Below are 16,175 nucleotides of genomic sequence, written 5' to 3'. Positions count from 1 at the left end.
AGCATAGGCAGAAATGTGTGTTTGTTAGTGTGTGAACGAGTGAATGTGTCATGTCTTAATGAGGTGAACTCACTCCAGCTGTGTCTTAACTCTTCCTCTGACTTTCTCCAGCTGCTACCGGCAACACCTCATCACTAACTCGTCCCACAGAGGGGGCTGGGAAAGAGACAGGAAGTACTGAAAGTGTAAACAGTTTTTACTGAATGTCTATGCTGATCAATCATGAGCCAAAGTCGGAGTAAGGTGTGGATAATTAGCTAAAAGAAATCAATGCGGTGGCTCCCTTTCCTCTGTATCCTGATACTGATTGGTACTGCCTGTGTATTTCTGCCACTGGTAACAACACTCAAAGGCGTAGGTGGACTGACCATCATGAGTGGCCAACAGGGACCTGCAGGCCAGCAGTGAGCAGTGAGACCCGTGCCTTCCCCACGGATTAGATATGTGGGATGTGTGGGGGGGTTTGAGTGCATCTCTGGTATATGTTTCTCCCCATCCAAATATTGTTTGTTAAGTCCCTGGAAACCTTTCCTGGAACAGCATTGTATAAGTAGTAATATGCTGTGATTGGCATGACTTCATCTCACATAGTTCTACATATATGGGTCTTGTTCGACAGTCACTTAAGTTAGATGGACAGTAGTAGTTAAAGATGTTGCTAATTACTCAACAACTCATTGATGGTTTATTTCCAACAGAGACACACACATCAACAACATGGCTACCATCATTAATCAAGAGTGTGATCCTGAAATCATTTTTTTGTAACTGGTGCTGTTTGGTGGCGTAAGACCTTGAACAAATCACAGTCTGCCGCAAAAGTTTGTTCAAAGACTGCTGTAGCTAGAGACAGCAGCACAACCAATTTATTTCAACATTTGAAGCTTGACCTTGCAACTGGACTTGGACTGTGGAAATTCCTCTTGATGTTTTACCTCTTCTCCAAAAGGCCTCTTCTTACCAGACTGTTGGACGAAGCTAGAAAGTTTCAGCCTCTAAGAGTAGTCAGTGTGGTAATAGTACCATTACCATTAGCATACTGACTACTCTTAAGGCTGATTTATACTTCTGCGTCGAATCGACGGGCGTAGCCTACGCCGTAGGTCCGCGTAGCTCCCGTACCTATGCAGAGACCTACGCACGTAGCTGACGTGCACCTCCTCCAAAATGTAACTACGCGTAGAGCCGACGCGGACCGCAAGCTCTGTGATTGGTCCGCTCGACGGCTTTGTCTTGCCGCATTCACAGCACTTCCGGGATCCCGGACATCGGCCACACATCGGCCGTGTATTTCATCTCCTCCTCTCTATTCTTCATGTAATCATGTCTGTATGATAAACAGCAACATGTATCAGCTGTAGATTAACTTAACACGCTCTGAATCGATGTGGAAAAGTAAACAGAGATCGTAGCAGGACCGGAAGCAGGTGACCGGAGACCACACTGCCCTCAAGCGTTTCGGAAGGAGAATTGCTGCGCGACACGGACACATCGACGCAGAAGTATGTGGGGCTCATGTCCGCGTCAGCCCTGCTGCGTAGGGGCGACGCGGAAGTATAAATCAGCCTTTAGAGTTGTCAGTATGCTAAGAGTCGTCAGTGTGCTAATGTTATGGTACAATTAGCATACTGACGACTCGTAGAGGCTTACATTTTCTAGCTTTGTCTACCATTCTGGTTTGAACTGAGAAACCTTTCCCTCTAATCGAGTTTGGTTTGAAAATTCTGAGGTTTCCATTTTTGGCCATATTGCCCAGCCCTAGCATCTTCAATAAAGAGCATTAACTGACAATACACCTGTCCAGTAAGTAAGCAGAAGTGCAGGCTTACTGTTTCAAGGTTAAACTACACACCACCTACCCACACTCAGAGGTTTTGGACAGCACTCAATGTGGCAGACCCTCTACCTGAGCACGCAGACAGAATAAGAGAGTGTGTGTGGAGAGGGTGTTGAGGGTAGTCTGAGAAAGGTCTTGTTGGATGTCTTAAGAATAGCAAGTTTGGTGTGTTAGAGTACATTGACCCTAAAGCGCTAACCCCTGCTGTCATCAACTGTAACATCCATCATTTTAACTGACTGCTGCACAAATATTGCATTTGCAAAGCAGCGTTTTCTCCTGTTCTACCAAATTAAACCTAACTTCATGTGAAACATCAGACTTCAGTGACTTTGACCCTCGCTACTTCCCTGACTTTTGGCTGCCTGCCTGGTCCCTTGGTTCTGTTTGCCTCCGCTGACTGCCTACCTGTTTCCGACCATCCTGCTTTTTCAGTGCTGTTTTTTTTTTTTTTTTATAACTCCCACCTACTGATCCTGCCTCTGGGTCTCACTCCAGAATTGTTGCAGTGATATGTAAATTTTAAAGCTGCAATATTGTCTCAAATGGGGAGAACAATGTATTTAGTCTAACAGTGTGCGTTATGGTGATTCATCTATCTTCTGCTGTGATTTTATGCGCAGCTATTTCTCTTCTAAAGTGTCCATTAGGCCGGACTCAGACCACAGCAGTTTTAAATCCTAACTGATTAAAAAGTCTGGTTGCAACACACACAGAAGGAGAAACTTCACATATATTATCTTCTCTGATCACAGCAATGAGCACTATGTAAAACATAAATATAGTGGCCCAACTCCCAAAATAGAATATTATTAAGATTATTGTGCAGGGAGTGGAGGGGTATCTATCACCTTGTATGAACTTGCATGATCTCAGCTGACCTGGTGGTGATGTAATCAAAGCAAAACCTGACGACACCCTGCTCTTGTAATGCTCTGCGGGGAGATAGAGACAAAGAGGATTGCTTAACATATTTGGATGACAAATATTTGGGGGGACGCTGTTGGCACAGGTTATCTGTTCTTGAGCAAACACACAAGATGATATTAAACCTGTCCATTTTTCGTCATGCTCAAAATGCTAGCCATGGGACTACCGTTGCTTGAAAACACCATCAACAGCTCAATCTCCGTCTAAATCTCTCTCACTTGTTGGCTGTTTGGTTCTGCTCAGAAAGTGTTGATGTAATAACCCAGGTTTCCAATCTTAAGTATCAATGATATTTAACATTATGGAGGAGATTTAAACTCTCACAACAGCAGATAATATAAGCCAATACCAAAGAAGGTCCAAATCAGATTTTCTGGAGGGCAAAATTGAGTGAAAAATCAAACTGATCTTCCTGTAATCTGAGTCCAACCTCAAATGCCTTAGCATGTTCCCCCTTTTCCATCAAGATCCTCTTCTTTGTAGAGGATCTTGATCTTATCTTTACTCTCCAGGCTTTGCCCCATCACTCTATCAGGCAAACACCAAAAACTACCAAGTCAGTCTCTAATATTCCAAATTTTCCACAGCAGCCTTGTTTCTCTATCTACCTTCCTGCCTGTGTTGGTGCCTTTGAACCAAGCAAGTTTTTTGGTATCTTGGCTGCTTGCCTGATCCCCTCTGGTCTTGTTTGCCTCTGCTGCCTGCCTACCTGTTGCTGACCTATATTCTCCCTTTTGACTAGTAAAGGCTGCTTTTGCACTATCACTCCTACCTGCTGATCTTGCTTCTGGGTCTCAATCCAAACTGTAACAGTGATAACCTAAATTTCGAAGCACCAAATTTTTTTGCAAACATAGAGGCAGAGAGCACAGAAACCATGCCAACAATGGTAACAGCAGAGTCTACAAATGGTCTATTATGCTGATTTCCAACCATACTTAGCTCACTTCTTGTCAGGTCCAGGTCATTGTGACAGAAGGTTAAGCAAATTGACTAAGTCATCTCTCTCCACTGTCTTGAACTCCTGTTTCTACTGAGGATTGATTTTGGATCTTTATTCCAGACAACAGCAGTGGAATACAATATCTCTTGTCTATTAAATTATTTAAGTTAATATAAAATTCAATTTTATTGAAGGTATTTTTCCAACCAAACTTGTTTAGCTATGTCTGGTATTTGCAGCTTCTGCACCAGAGGGGAGTATTATATTCCTCCTGTTTTACTGCAGGCTGTGAGGTTAAATGCAAAATAATCTAAACTCATCCAAATGTTAAATTTCACATTAAAATTCATCACCCATTAGGGTCATTAAAACGCCAAATTTATCCCCGGAGTTCTATTTTTATAAAATACATTTTGCAATGTTTTTTGTAGACTGGTCTTTGTTTCAGTGTGTCTAGAGTGTGAGTAACAGAATGTGGGGTCACTGCAGGTCAGCTGTAGTCAGCCCTTCTGAATATAAACTTGTACAACACTCCAGTTCCCAAAGCATCAGTATGCAGAGAGCGAGACAGAGCGATTTGATAAATTACAGCTGTACATCTTCCACATATTATGTATAATGTGAATAAATGTCTCAAATTGCACCACAATTAGTCAAAGCACCAAGTCTGCCAAGTGTGAGGTCGCAGGTGTCCTCTCTGCAGCGTGTCTCTGCTTTGTGTTTGAATAGAAAATCATCAACAGTGCTTGGACTGCCCACTTTCCTCTATTTAAATAGATCTTAAATTGTAATTTGGCTTAATCTAACAGGCTTATGAGCTGCATCAGCTTTCATATAAACTCCATTGCTATCTTTCTGCATGCCAAGGCAGGTGTTATCTCCACTCTACAGCACCAACCCAACATGAAAGCATGATCTCAGCACCAAGTGGTTCCTGATGATCAAATAATCGCCTGCTGTGCAGGAAACAACATGATAATTTCATCTTGGTTGCCCCTTTGCTCTCGTACACTCCTGAGTGGAAGAGATCTAAAGCAGTGCTAAGCGAAATCCTCATTCTGCTGTGATTTCAAAACACCCCGGATGAAAAGATGTTAGATTCTTTAAGCTGTATCATTATGTTTAGCTGCCATTTAAAGAAATGCTCCCACATACTGAACGTACCCTTGTAGATCCTGTATGAATGTTTTTGTGAAATACAGATAAATACAGATTTATGTAGAGATTAAAGAAAAACCTTGCCACTGGGATTTACTTTCTTTTTTATCTGTGTTCAATCAATCCGATATCATCCAGTGATGTGAGAAAAAGACAAAGTGTCACAGCTGTTTCACATTAAAGTCGCTGTAAAGCTGATGGACATCTCCTATGTCTAATGCACTTTAAACAAACTCCCCTCCCCTCTGAACATTATGGAGGTTCCTAATCCCCAATGTCAAGACAAAGTGACTCATAATCTTGTTTATTCCCTTGAGGCTGCAGCACCTTAATACCCTGCTAGTATGAACTCAAAGCTCTATAAACCTTAAATAGACAACAGAGAGACAACTACAGTATTTATCTTATGACTGGAAATTATTTGTCAACATTTGTGACAAACAGTTTTGATGGCTTTTCCAAGACAAACTCACAAGTCATTTTTTGGTTTCAGCTTCTGAAATGTGAATACTTGCTGTTTTTTGATGGCTATTTGTGATACTACATAGACAGTGTCTGGGTTTTGAACTGCGGGTTGGACAAAAGTATCCATTTTAAGAGATGACTTTGGTCTCTGATACATTTTTATGACCCTTTGTATTTTCATTTTTTCTACAGCTGTGGCTCAGTGGTAGAGTTGGTCTTCTCTTGATCAGAGGGTTGGGAGTTTGATCCCAGGTCAAGCCGTCCAAATGCTGAAGTGTCCTTGGGCAAGACACTTAACCCAAAACTGCCCTCTGTGGCTGTGTCATCAGTGTGACTAGGATTAGTCAAAACAAATGGGCAATGGACAGAGGCATGCCACAGCAGCCTCTGTCATCACAGAAAGAAGCATAGTGTTCTGTTCATCTATAGGGCACTTACAGGTTAACTCCCTCCTTACTTGACATGTTTCTTGTCTCCAAACTCTTCAAACCATACAACCAGATCTCAAAATTGGATTAATTTAAAATTACAGAGGTTTAGAACTGAATGGGGAAAGTCTGCTTTTGCTATTCCTGCTCCCATCATGTGGAACAACTTTAAAAATAACAGCTAAACCCCCATCTCTGATATCTGATGACATATTTTAAGAGGTAGCTTCTGAGTTACTTAAAGAAAGTACTTGTAATTGTTTTAAAACAGTTAAGCATATAAACTGGTTGGGTTTCCAAGTATGAATGTGTTGTTAAAGTGTCTGAGACTATTTTTAATTGTGTTTCTATGTGTTTTTGTTTTGTTAATTGTATTAATTGTATTGCTGCAGGGCAGCTCTGAAAAGAGACCTCGGTCTCAGTGGGTCCTCCCTGCTAAAATAAGGATGATAAAAATAAAGAGTGTATGAGTGTTTCTTTTTTCAAGAAACTCTGGTTTAATTTTGGGCAGCTGAAATTTGATAAACATGTCGAGGCAATGATTCAGTTCTGCTAGTTTAAGACTATAACAAAAAATCTGTCAACTGTCATCTCTCTACCAGCTGGAAATGGTTATTCATGCCTCAGTGTCCTCGTGAATAGACTGCTGCAATTAGGGCTTGTTATTCCTGCGTAAAGTGAAGTGCTGTTAACTGGTTATAGTTCATCCACAACTCAGGAGCAAGATTCCCCACTAACACCTCATAACACACTCCTATCAGCCTGGTTTAATGTGTCACAACACTTGCTTTAGGCTTCAGCTAAGATCCTTCCCTTCATCCACATGGCATTTTAATATCTTGCTCCATAGTATATCTATAATGATTTACTGCACTGTACCCCTCTAGTTCTCTGAAATTGGTCTATTAGAAGCCCCTCATTCAGGACTGGAAGCATGTGAGGACTGCTGTCCTGAGTCCCAGTATGTGGAACAGTGCTCTCCTGGGAGTCAGGTCAGCAAACCCTCTTGGGTGCCTCCAGTCACAGCTGAAGAGCCTTCTTTTCTGTGTTTTTGTTCTGGACTCATTTATAATATTTACACTGTCTCCAACTGTGTTTGTATATCTTGTGCCATGTGTCCTGTTCAAATGTAGGTTTTAAAAAGGGATGTAGAAATCAAATCAAACTGAATAACTTCACCCTAACATATATTATGTATGCCAGTTACCAAATGTTTTAGATTCATGTTCATTTTAAAGTGGTTTAGCCTGTACGGAATGTCTTAAGTAACATATTGTACCTACTATCTTGCAATGCCAACAATTTATATACAGGTTGTATGAAGAAGATTGCTACCATGCGTCATGTTTTGTAATCTGTTGGTTATTTTGAGCATTTGCAGTGCAGGTGTATGGTATCAGACCAGAACAGAACAGTATAATATATTACATCTGTACAACAATTGGTTTTGCTGTCTTTTGTATCATCTCTTTGATTAATGTCCTTCATTGCTCTTTATAACTCTTTGCGGCTTTGTGTAACTTTCCCCGATTGCAAATATTTCACTCCTCTCTCCTGCAAGGCTCATCTAATTCATCATATAAGTCCACAGATACATTCTGGTGTTATGTATTCTTCTGACATTCATCTAATATTCTACAAATGCAGCTTCTTATCCTCTTGAAGACTATTTGTCATTCTCTCATACCCTGAATACACAGAATAACTTTGGAACGCTCACCTTTGCTTTATCCATCTTGGTGCGAGGGTGCTTCAGTAACAGTGAATGTTTCAGGCAATACGTCCATGCTTACTACTGCTGAGCTGTTTGGATGCCATAATCTTGCCTGTGGAAAAAGACAGATGCATTATAGAGAGGAACAGGAATATATTCACTGAAGTTTGGAGTGCAACAGCCGTCAGGTGTGTCCCAGAACAGGCAGGAGTTCAACATGTGACTCAAGGACGCTTCAGCAGCAGCAGCAGGGATTGTTTGAAACTGGTGGACACACAGCAGGAGTCTTGCTACTCCAGCATCCTCGCTCTCCTCCACTTTCCAGTATTCAGGTGGATCCTCTATTAGGTGGATATGGATGAATGTAACCTGCTGCTTTTCATCTATCTCTTTCTATCTATCCATGCATTTTTGATATTCACTTTTTGCTGTCGTTAACAAAACCACAGACAAAAACAAACATGCACAGGTCTTACTCTATACCAGGGGGAGCTTTTTGCAGTCACCCTCTGACCGGCTGCAGAGACTGTGTGTCTCCAAGCTGCTGCTCCAGCTTCAGACTCAGCAGACTCCTTCAGGAGGAAAACTAATGTTGGTGATCCGCTCACTGATCTGTTGCCTGCTGTCAGACCAGCAGTTCCTAGTAGTGGGAAAGCTCACGACTGCATCAATTTCAAATTAAGAAGCAATGAGCCTGGTCTTTCATTTCTGTTTGAAGAGATCACTATTTGCATTTTTGTTTTGTAAACGATTTAAAATTGTTGTCTTAAAACACTCTGATGTTATTCTTTTATGATATATGTTCTCTCAAATGCAACATTTTTCCTGCAGAAATATCACTGCATTCCTGGAAAAAAAAAGGTTTTGCTGTATCTAATTCAAAAAAAGAGCATGTGCCTGCAGGATGAAGCCATTACTTTCCTTGAATGATTCACAGAGCCCAGAGCTGGACAGGCCCCCTGGAACCTGTCAAGTATTATAGATATTTACTGTTAAGGGCCCTGAGCTAGCTGATGTCAGGGGGCAACAATTTCTAGTAGCTGCTCCTGTTGTAAACACTGCTTTCACAAACACCAAATAATCCAGGTAAGGCATGCTACCAGGAAAGAATAAAATAGCTACCACCCTGTAGACCTGCACAATCACAGCGGAAGCTCAGAGAAAGAGTCTGTTTTAACCTCAGATTGAAATCATTTAGTCCAGTGGTTGCTGGTGTTTATCATAGCTTTCATTGGTAGCATGAATCTTTGTGTGACTAAAAGCGTTTTTTTCAGTTGTTTTAGTTCTGTTGGATTTTTATTAGGGGGAGAAGTTAAATTATGCAGTAAGTTACAAAGACAATGACACTAAAAATAGAAGGGAAGTCTGAGCAGAAACATGCTTTTCTGCTTCTTGATGGTCTTTATACAATGATAGGGAACCACAAGTTTATTCTAAATTACAGTTTAACATTAAAAAAAAAAGATTGGCCTTGAATTTTGGATTTTTTCACAGCATAAATGTAGTTTAACTACCCAACAAACTGTGTGAATAACCTAGTACTTGGTTGTATTTCAGTGACAGGGATTGAAATTAGAAGGGAAGTCTGAGCAGAAACATGCTTTTCTGCTTCTTGATTGTCTTTATACAATGATAGGGAACAACTAGTTTATTCTAAATTACAGTTTAACGAAAAAAAAAAAAAAATTGGCCTTGAATTTTGGATTTTTTAAAGCATCATTGTAGTTTAACTGCCCCAAAACTGAGTAAATAACCTTGTTCTTGATTGTATTTCAGTGACAGGGTTCAAATAAGAAGGGAAGTCTGAGCAGAAACATGCTTTTCTGCTTCTTGATAGTATTTATTCAATGATAGGGAACCACTAGTTTATTCTAAATTACGGTTTAAGATAAAATTAAGAGATTGGCCTTCAATTTGGGGTTTTATCACAATATAAATGTAATTTAACTACCCAAAACTGTGTATAACCTAGTACTTAGTTGTATTTCAGTGACAGGGATTAAAATTGAAGAAGTGCCCTGGTTTTGGTTGGAAAACAAGCTGTCAGACTGAGAACTGACCCCGACTTTGGCTGCCAGCTGCAGAATGTCAACAGTATATGAAGCCTGTTGACCTGAAACCCAGCAAATTTGCCTATTGGTGGAAGTCTATGTATATCACTGTTTTAGGAACAGCGCTAAAAATAGCTCACATGTGGCCAAAGGCTTATTCCTCTGAAGAACCGGCGAGGTCTTGCGTCGTGGCTCTCCACGGTAGGCTTTAGTATCAAAGCCAAAACCTGTTTGGAAACGTGATGTGGGGGATACTGGCAAGGTCGTCTGGGTTATGGAGCGGATCCAGTGGAGATGCAGCAGTTTTTGTGGCTCTATGCTGTTTGTTTGCTGTCAGCCGGGTCCATCTGGCGGACAACAGCAGGATTACTTATGAGGAGGAGACTCTTTAACTGTATACTCGTGTTGTAGCGCTCACCTTCGTCTGTTATGCTCCATTTACCCCTTGAGCCATGACACACTTTCACACCATGTTCAGTCCGGATGAGAGGAAATGTTCTTCATCCCAAACCTTGCAGAGTGATTCTGCAGACAACAGTCAGGTGTTTACAGGGCAGAAGCGAGGCGAGGGGAATGTGATAGGCACAGCTTGGGGGCGGGGGGGTGCTGTTCATAGCAGGTGCTCATGATTTCTTCTGCGGCAATAGGAATTAAACTTTCACATCAACAACGGGATGAAATCATAATGGATCGTTGGTTGCTAAATTTAGAAAGCAAACACATTAATTTCCGTGCGTTTCTGAATGAAGGACACAGAAAAAGCTTTTAAAGTTTAAAGGCACTATGAGGAGTTTCTAACTGGCTGAGAAACCGACTGAAACTGATACTGATGCCTCTTTATGACCCTCAAAAGCAAACAAGACCATCTACAAAAACACTGATACCTTCTCTGTTGTCATTTTAATGCCTGAAACCACTCTGAGGGGGTAGGTGTCAGAACAGATGATTGACATCTCGCTTTAGAAACACCCTTTTTTGGTTGTTTTCATTGCAAATAATCACATTGTGCGATAAATCTAAATGTTAAAAAACAACAGGATGAGGACACTTATTTTGCATGTACAGGACAAGGGATAAGAGGTATCACTTTGTCCACAAGGTGGCGCCAGAATTGATGCAAGCTAAAAGTTCCTCACAGCAGCTTTAAAGAAACGCACCAACAATCACAACCTGAATCAAAGTCACAAATTTACCTCAATAAAAGCATGCAAGGATTTGTAAAATACTGCAGCCTTCTTCAAAAACGTCACTTCTGTTCTTGGGATAGAAACGCAGTCGTCACACGGAACTATGCAGACACTGGAACACAACTCTGCTGAGCTAGATTTAACATTTTAACATTAGCCTGAGGTAGAGGCACAAAGCAGAAGCTTTCTTTAAATTTACAACAACAACATACAATATTAAAACCTCGTTACATCTTTCACCCCTGTCCTTCTCGTCGTTGGGGACAAGGTAAACAGCCCATAGCATTTGCATGTTTTGCAGGCAACATCATCCACTTTTCCTTCTTCCATGGGACGACCAAAGTTTATCACAAGTTTATTTGAACACAAGGTAAGTTTTTTGTACATTCAAATTTAAGCCTAAGCAATTCATTTATATGTAACATGTGTTATAATTTGATTCCATTAACATTCTTATCATAAAATTATTTGAAACATTTTTTTTTGTGTTAGTTTCCTTGTGGTAGGGGGTCGAGTAGAGCAACCAAGCGGCAACCTCCGGTCTAGAAATATGAATCCAATGCATAAGTGCTAAAAACTGCAGTTCATCAAGGATCCACTTGAGGCTGGCTCCGGATGTACTGGAAACCACATAGTGGCGATTCTGGGGAGGGGCCAACAGGGGCCAGTGCCCCTGTAAAACTGAACCTGGACCCCCCTGTGGCCGCCCCCCCTCCACACCAAAATATTATTATACAATAAAAAGAGCTTCAGTATCGCGCCAATGTTACAGGAGGAACACATGCGTGTGGCACTTGGTTCCAGTCCCTTAGAGCACTAAGGGACTCATGTTGAGTGTAAACAGCCAAACAGCTGCTGTCAGTCTGCATTTTGATATAGTACACAGTGGTCTATATGTCTTGGAGGATGCATTTATGTTTTGCCAGTTTGTTCTCAGCCGGTCCTCGCCCTTCTCAGTCTCTTTTGTCAGGGTTGAATGTGTCCCACAGACAACACCCTTGGCCCCAGCCTGGCCCCCCCAGTAAAATTGGTCTAGAACTGCCACTGAAACCACATACATGCCAAATCAAAAAAGATGATTTTTACAGCAGAAATACACTTATTTGCAGTCTGGTACAAAAGACGAGTGTAGTCTGGATAGCTCATGTCTCGATAGGCACACTGTAGGGGGGTGACATTTTTTTCTAACGCGGCAATTTTGAAGATATTGAGATTATGAGTCTTCCAATGAGAGGCACAGCTGACTTGATTGACAGGCGGGAACACTGTAGCTGTTGGCTAGGAGGCTCAAAGCCCGCCTCTTTATGTCACAATCGCCGACAGCAGCAATATGGCTCCCGTAGACGATTGACCTCAAAACAGCGCTTCAGAAACAGATGGGTGAATCACGGATACTACGTCCATATTTTATACAGCCTATGAGAGCAACGTTAGCCCCGTCCTTACCTCAGCCATTGCTGGCAAAGCGTCTTTCCACTTTATGCATGATTTTTATGTTGAAGCTACTGTTGGTAGGAATGATGTAAAAAACGTTACTTTTTGTCTGCTGGGTTTGGAGAAAAGGTCATAATGCCCATCAGTACTCATCAGTAAGTGGAGTAATTTGAGACTATTGCGAAATCTCTGCGTTTTCCAATGCCTTTGTATCAAGCAATGTTATTATTCCCCTCGTTCCCGTTATGACGGACCAATCACAGCTAGTCTCCAATCCTCTGTCCTGACTGGTTAAGGGGCAGCCCCTACTACGTCCTCCAATTGGTTATGAGTCTGGCACTATCATGACTGCACACGCTGATCTGTGTTGGGGGGCTAAGAGGAAATCTGGTTGGGAGGGATAGTGTTGACATTTGAAGTCCTTCTCTCTGGAAAGTTGTTTACTCTGTGACTTTACCAACAGCAGCTTTAATGCATGGATCTTATGTTAAAAGTTACATTTATACGATTAATTTTGTCATAGTAATACCGTAATGCCTAGCTTGTTTATTTACCAGTATGTACATCAGTGTGTAACACCGTGTAACCAACATTGCCCACCCGCGGTGCTTCTCAGCAGAGTGTGTGGAACTCAAGCCCCCGGCAGGTCACCGAAGAATAGTGGTCGTTAAATATTCATCCTCCGTCCCGGTGGCACACTTTTCCCTTTCTACTGACCGACCCCTGCTGATTTGAGCTTGGCTGGAGGAGAAACAGCATGAGGAATCGCGTGAGCTGTTTGAATTAAGGAATTTTGAAATGAACTTTGATTAGTATTTGCTCTACATTTTTTCATATATTTTCATTGGACCAGTAAGAGGATGGAGAAACGTGACTACGGAACTCCAGTGACGTGAGAAACTTCCATGTGTGGATGTGCTCGAGGAAAGGTGAGTTTTGAGAGTGCACCCAACCCTCCTCCTTCTACCCTCACTTAAACAGTTCAGTCATCTGTTTTCCTCCACACATTGGTAAATCCACCTCTCTCCTGTGAGATAAATGTTTAGCCTGGAGTCAAACTACTTGATAAATCTTCTTATCACTCACATTAGAAGGCTACATTAAATCACAAAAGCTTTGCAAAATGTTTAGGTTTGCTTTGTGTTATGCAATCTTTACAGTAGGTACATGCATATAGCTACCTGATACTACCAACTTAGCTATTAGAAGTGCTGCAGGTGTAATGCTGGTCCACTAGATAGCAGCAGATTGCTGTGTGTGTGTGTGTCTGTGTGTATGCGTGCGTGTGTCTGTGTGGGTGCATGTGTTTGCAAAGTGATGAAGATGGTCTACTGCTTCCCCTCCAGGCTCTGAATGATTTTGATGAGCCTCATCAAGTCCAACTCTGTCACAAGTCTACTTGTCTCTCCCAGGCATGTATCCCAGTTTCTCTGTGTTGTCTCTCTTCTCTACAAATTCTATCAAAAGATGGGGGACCACCTGCCAGCAGCGATTGCTTTGGGAAGAGGGAGACAGTGGCTGCAACTCAAGAGCTTTTTCACGTTTGATAGGGTCTTTTCATTTTGCATCAAAGGCGGATGTACGGGCAAAGACAAACCATGGGAAATCCTGGAAAAAATACTCTTTTCATCTCGCTTTCCGTCTTTTAAAGCACCCACTCAAAGACATACTGTAACTCAGTGCGAATACTGTGCTCACATGCACGCACACACATATACTACATGTGCTCCTAGCTGCTTAGTAATGATCAGATAGACTTACACACTAAGACCAAAAGATCAGGATCTGGCAACCCAACACCTACACTCTGTAACAGGACAGATCTGGCAATCCGACCCCTTCCTTCTGGAAGAGGAATAATTTGGTTGATGGCACTAATAATCACAGCCCTGTTACCGATCCTTCACTGGCAGTGTGTATGTGTATGTGTGTGTGTTTGTTTGTGTGTGTGTGTGTGTGTGTGTGTGTGTGTGTGTGTGTGTGTGTGTGTGTGTGTGTGTGTGTGTGTGTGTGTGTGTGTGTGTGTGTGTGCTTGTGTGTGTGTGTGAGAGTGTGCGTTGAGAGACTCAATACGCCGTTACTGATACCTAGAACGAAGACGTCACATAACTAACAGGTGGGAGTTTCTCTTCCCCCTGCTTCTTCTCCTGCTGTTACGTATGTGGATGTGGGTTGTAGGCTGCCTGTGCTGCTCATGCTGATGCTGTTTCAAAATATTGAATGATACATCACCTTTCCTTACTCGCAAACACTCATGATAGCATACCGTATGTTATTGCAGAAAAGAGTGCTAGACAAAAGATACTGTAAGGATGAGACTATACTCCACTCATGCATAAGTGTATACATTAAATAGTTTAAGCAGAAATAAAAGGTCGGTTTTATGGGAGATTTTGGAGATTTGATGACATCTTACTGCCAGGCAAGCTTATCTTTTGCATCCTATCTCTCTCTCTCTCTCTCTCTCTCTCTCTCTCTCTCTCTCTCTCTCTCTCTCTCTCTTTCTCTCTCTCTACCTTTTGTATTATTTATGCCCCGCCCCCTCTGCCGCCGAGAGCTCTCGAGTTTCACCTGTTGAGCCAGATGACAAATTAAGACTCCTTCTACGACCCGCCACAAGGAACTCCTCAAATGCACGCAAACACATACACATATATGCATGGAAACACACACACAAACTCACAGATAGGCAACTCATCTGCCCTTCTCTCTTTTCCCTCTCACACACACCCTTCCTCTAAAACACACACTAGCTGTCACACACTCTGAGGAGGGCAGTGAGGACAGACTGCCGTGTTGAGTGAGGGAATGTGTTGTAGTGAACAGCCGAAGAAGGAGTAGGTCAAAGGAAGAAGCAGAGGGTGACCTCAAGAAACTATACTGGAGTTTTCTTCTTTTTTTTGTAACCTGCATATGAGGAGAACCCCTGCAAGGACCCAACCAATTTGAAGACTGCAGAGATTCTGGAAACCAACACATTTGCTCTTCTGTTCTGTTTGTCATTGAATGAGGAGGTGACTAAGATGGAGAGCTGGCGTGATGAATGCGTGTGCTGACAATGCCACAAGAGTTTGTGTTTTACTGCAGCTATGCTGGCTGGACCACAGAGAGGGTAGAGCTTGAGCTGGAGTATCAACTGCATGTTTTGTTTGTGTGCTTTTAATGATTATGTGCAGTTTTACAGAGTGCCTCAGGGATCACACTGTGTTGGAATTAGCTAAACCAACACAGCAAAAAAACTCCTTTGTAAGAGTTTGCAGTGAGGTTAAGCTTGATAATGGTGTCAATGCTGCATAAACAAGCTTATAGTAGGTGGTTAGAGCTCTGTTATATTTAAACGTTTATCTTAAAGCGGTAACTCTAGTGACGAATAGGGAGATAGAGCTTTGAGAGATACAGATGAGCAATCCAGGAAGGGTTGGAATTCTAAAGTAGGGTTTGTAAGGAGTTTGAGATCCTTGCTGAAGCAATGGTAACCCAATTTAACAAGATTTCAAGTAGTTCTCATTGGAAAATGTAGGTTCCAAAAACAAGCAGTTATGATAAAGACTGAGGCAGATTTTTGTAAAAGAGAGCCATAGAAAGCTTACTTATATCCTAGCTACTTTTTGTAATATATAAAAAGATTTATATTCACGTGTCTTTGTATGTGGATTAAAAGTTTTCTGGCATTTAACTTTGTTTTTCTTGACAGGAGCCTTCATGGGGACCAGACTTGGGCAGTGTAAAACTGCACTGGCCAGGTGGACCTGTCCCCACACAGATACTAAACCTGCATATAGTGCCAGAATAAAGTTTACCAGGCATATTTAAACCAAGGAAACTTTTAAAGGTCAGACTACTTATCATATGTTCAAAACATACCACATCATACAGAATTTTCTGTAGTTAAACTTTATTTACCTCTTAAATATTGCCCTCTATAAAGACTGCTCATAATATTTGTGTTAAACCTTTACAGCATAGCAAAAGGAAGAGAGGGCATGGTGTGTTCCTAGCCACTCTTCAAAATGCCTGGCAAGAAAGAC

General features: G+C 41.7%; 1 protein-coding gene across 1 annotated transcript in view; it reads right to left on the bottom strand.

Moving 5' to 3' along the window:
• The window catches only part of grin2ab (glutamate receptor, ionotropic, N-methyl D-aspartate 2A, b), a 148,888-nt gene extending 139,090 nt beyond the window's left edge, over positions 1 to 9,798 (bottom strand). The window contains exons 1-2 of the mRNA XM_034686835.1: positions 9,667 to 9,798; positions 7,482 to 7,587 (exon numbers count right to left, since the gene is read on the bottom strand). The gene's annotated coding sequence lies outside the window, so the exon portion shown is untranslated. The remainder of the gene's footprint in view (positions 1 to 7,481; positions 7,588 to 9,666) is intronic.
• Between the last annotated feature and the right edge of the window lie 6,377 nt (positions 9,799 to 16,175).

Source organism: Notolabrus celidotus, chromosome 7 (genome assembly GCF_009762535.1).
Source record: "Notolabrus celidotus isolate fNotCel1 chromosome 7, fNotCel1.pri, whole genome shotgun sequence".
In the NCBI taxonomy this organism is placed as follows: Eukaryota; Metazoa; Chordata; class Actinopteri; order Labriformes; family Labridae; genus Notolabrus; species Notolabrus celidotus.
This window is presented reverse-complemented; position numbering and strand designations above follow the sequence as displayed.